We start from the raw sequence: 4,365 nt of genomic DNA on the forward strand, positions 1-4,365 counted from the left end.
GCTTTCGAGCCTATACAGCTTGGAGTAAGACAACATGCATGAAGAGGATGATGTGGACAAAATACTCATTTGCCTAATAATTCTGCACTCCCTGTATTGTTTGCTCTGGGTCTAAACAGAGCGCGTTGTGTGCGACGTCTTCTTTTGCACATGCGGCCGCTTTGGTTCACACTAGAGCGCGTTTGCTGTCGCATTTTATTTGTAGTGTGAACAAGCAGACAAAAAAATCGGATTTGATCAAAAAACCTGCAGAGTGAACGTAGCCTTAGAGAGGAAAAAGAGAGGAAGAAAATGCAAAGGAGTGGAGGGGCTAAAAGAACCACTCAGATTTAACAAACCACCCAATCAAGCTGCGTCCTTGGAATTGGCCCCCTCCCTTATTTTTCACCACCTGAGAGTGAAGAAACACAGCTGTGCCTCAGAGGGCTGAAATAGACAGAAACGCTCCGAGAGCATGTGAGAGTTGAAGCGTGGCACGCAAAGAGAAGGAAGGTCTTACAGAAAACTGAAATCTGCTTTCAAATAAAATAAGAAACTAAAAAAAAATCTTAAACAACTGTGAGGAAGAGCTTTGAGAGGAAGACCTGAACTCTCAGGAGATCTGTGTAACAACAAAGCGATGAGCTCAGTGTCTCGGGATGAACACAACATAAAGAGAATAAACCCTGAAAGGAAACTGGATACCAAGATGTGGGGGAAAAGGTGATGAAGAAAATGGCCTTTTTAAATATTTTTCCTTCCTCTTTTCAAGTTTTACCTGTCTGGAACAAGGATTCTTTTCTTTTGAGGCTTCTGTGGAACAATGTAAGGTTGTCTTTCCTTCTCTGAGGAGGGCCACATTTTGACAATATCCTACGAGGTGTCGGTGAGCTCCTGTGGAGACTGGCTAATGAGCAAATAGTGAGACATGTCTCTAGAAGATGTCAAAAGCACCACCAGCCTTGGGGCTGAAAGCAATGCTTCAGATCATTGCAGTGGCCACTGTCTGAACCAAAATCAGGACCAGGGGGTGAACCAGAGTGAAGGCCAGGATGGGATCGTTCTGGACCGTATCGGCTGTCTGTTAGTGGATAAGTTGGATCCCAGTGACTTCACTGGGAGGATTTCAAAGATCCAGTTGAGGTCCAAAAATACGAGAAGGATCATCAATAGAGGTATGTGGAGGCTGGCTCTAAAAACTTTGTTTGTTTTGTTTTCTTCTTCTGAGGAGCACAAATGCGAATGAACAGAAGATGGGTCAACACAGAGAGGAGGCAATGAGATACATGTTTTGTAATATTCCCAGGACATTTGAATGTGATTGCTTATCTGTCATGACCTGAGGAGTTACGTTTAAGGGTGGAAATGGCAGAAAGGCAGGTCGAACATCCAGCTGAAAAAAACGATCCTCCGCTTGGAATGTGGGTGTGTGCGGTTTTTAGCCGCTTTGAGATTTGAAATGGCTCTTTGTTGTCACTTGGAAACTCGACAGGTGTGTTTGTTGTGGGTTTTGAAGACCCTGTGAAAACCGATACCCACCTTGAACATGAATCCAGAAAAAGACATGCTTTTGCATTTCTGGCCTCAGTATTGTTGTTTTCCCCAAACCCCTTGTTCTCTCTCAGCTTACCTTAACCTCCGTGAATTTTATGTCTAAACACTTCCAACATTTTAGGGAATCTTTACAGGCGTACTTGGTATTAGAGTGTTGTTTAAATTTGTGGAATCAAGTAATACTGAATGGCATTTGAAGGAAGATTAAAGACGCTTTAGGATAAGAGAAGCAGAATGCTTATTTTGTGAAAAGGGGGAATTTTGGTGTGAGTTAGTGTCTGTGCAACAAAGCAGCACCTGCACAAACATGCTGTTATTGAGACTTCTCAATAAATAAGCTTGTAGAATGCAAATGCCATGAAATGTAAGATTATAGAAGCCTCTGCTGATGAGATAATGTACATGTGTTAGTCTGTGATGGTACACAAACGCGTTCTCACTAGAGTTATCTGACCCAGCTGTGTCAAGGACGCACTACTGTGTGAGCCCTGTTTGGTTTTGGTGATTGAGTCAGTTTGATTTATGAAGCTGAAATGATTAATACAATCACAGATGAGTAGACATTTATGCTACAAGTTCATTTCTTGATCAAAACGTAGCATTAAACATGCACAGCTCCAACGTCTCCATCAGATCTTGAATGATAACAAGTCAAACAATGTCTGTAAAGTATGCATATTATACACAAAGACGGACTTAAATGAAGACATTGATCCGACACATGTAAAATGTAGCCAATTGTGTTTATTGTTATCATTTTATTATCATCTCTCTACCCTGTGTTGTCAAAAGTGAACACAGGGTAGAGAGATGATGGAGGAAATGAAAATGGGGGGGAGGGGTTGTAAAGAAGAGATTAAGAGGACAGAAGATATTTTTTTTTAAACGAAAAAGGAAAAACGTCCGTTTTCAAACATAGCCGCTGTACGTTTGGACGCAGCCTGAAAGTCATCACAAAAAAAGCAAATTCTCTGAACATTCTAGTTGAGGTTTAGTGATCATTGTTGTTTTGTGTTCCTTGTAGTCAAAATGAGTGCAAGTGGAGACGGACCACAAAATAACCAAAACGGTAAGCACATGTGCTCAGTCTTGAAATTGATGAAAAACAGATTTTCAGCAGATAGTTATGGATGTTAATTAAAAGATTTAATGATCTTGCAGGCCGAACAGGTTAACCCACAAAGGTTGCCAAATGGAGATCAGGAACCATGCTAATGGACAGTTAATGGACACTTCGAGCCTATTCATGGACTCCGGGGCTTCCAGATCGATCTTTATTTTCTTCTCAATGATATGTTTTGGATGCTGAATGAGCTAATAGATGTATTAGTGGAACAATATGTTAATTACCGTCACAATGCCAATGACAATAATGTCAACATTCAAAATATGAATGTGAGGGACAATAATGCCAATGCTGACAACAATGAACAGCACGAGGATCATAATGCTGTTGTTGTTGGTGGCATTGAAAATGAGGATTCTGATGAGGCATTTGAAGACTGTGAGGATGTTCACCAGTACATCCCAGAAGAGGATCCTCAGCCAGGTGTATCCAGGAGGAGGTCTAGAGAGATGGATGAAGCAGATGTGGAACCAAACAAAAGAATCAGATGGAGCGAGGAGTTTTCTGATGACGACTCTGACTCTTCTCTGCTTGTGACACTGATAGCGAGGGCTGTCCTCAGCAGGTAACAGAAGAAGAACCGCAGCCTGGTGGATCCACGAAAAGGTCCAGAGAGGAAGATGTAGACGAAGAAGAGCGTAATAGCAAAAAATCCAGGCTTGCAAACTCTGATTCGGGGACCAGCTCAACTGTGTGCGACCACTCTGAGAGCAGCAGTGATGGACTTTTTGAAGATGCACACGAAGAGCTTGACAACCATGAAGCTGGAGGCTCGAGGAAGCGTTCCCGAGAGGACTTTGAGGAAGAAGAGGAATACTTGCCTGTTTGCAAACTTCGGAGGTGTTCAAATGAGTCCAGCAGCAGCAGTGATGAAGACTAACACTATTTCGACGGGTTTCTTCAGTATCCTTTTAGTAGGCTGATGGCCTACTCAGGTGACCCTGAATCCTCCATGCTGCAATAAGCTGGGCATACACTGTGCGATTTCTTTCAGTCGCGTTATTCAGCTCCTGCTCAAACTGTACGATTGACTCGCAGTGGGTGAGAAGTTTGTGCCTCCATCGCTTGTGTCCGATCACACCCGCACCGCCGTTCGACTCCGTCTCTTCGCTCTCATTTCTGCGTTTGCTGCGTGCGGGTGTGAGACGCTGCGGTGACACCCTCAGGACGACCGGCAGGATTTCAAACAGGTTTGGTTTTTTTGCGAGCAAACGATTGATGATCGGGAGCTGGTCGTGAGGTTTTAATCGCTTCTCGTTACCCTCGTTATGTAGACGATGCACGACACACGATTAAGGCCAAACTCGGGACGACCCCCAAAACGGTCGCACGACTGAAAAATCGGCTCAAAATGGGCCAAAAAGAGCACAGTGTGATGCCCAGCCTATTGCTGCGGGGGATTCCCATGATGCACTGGAGTGTTTCTCTTCACCCTCTATGTTTAACTAGACCTCTCTGACTGAATGGTACTTGTATTAACCTCTGGCTCTCTGTTCACACATGTCTTTATCCTTTTCCTTGCCTCTACCCCAACCGGTCGCAGCAGATGGCCCGCCCCTCCCTGAGCCTGGTTCTGCTGGAGGTTTCTTCCTGTTAAAAGGGAGTTTTTCCTTCCCACTGTCGCCAAAGTGCTGCTCATAGGGGGTCATATGATTGTTGGGTTTCTCTCTGTATCTATCTTCTTTCTATCTACCCCCCCCCCCCCA

This window comes from Haplochromis burtoni, unplaced genomic scaffold, assembly GCF_018398535.1.
Source record: "Haplochromis burtoni strain Fernald_Lab_line unplaced genomic scaffold, NCSU_Asbu1 Contig_5, whole genome shotgun sequence".
NCBI classification, from domain to species: domain Eukaryota; kingdom Metazoa; phylum Chordata; class Actinopteri; order Cichliformes; family Cichlidae; genus Haplochromis; species Haplochromis burtoni.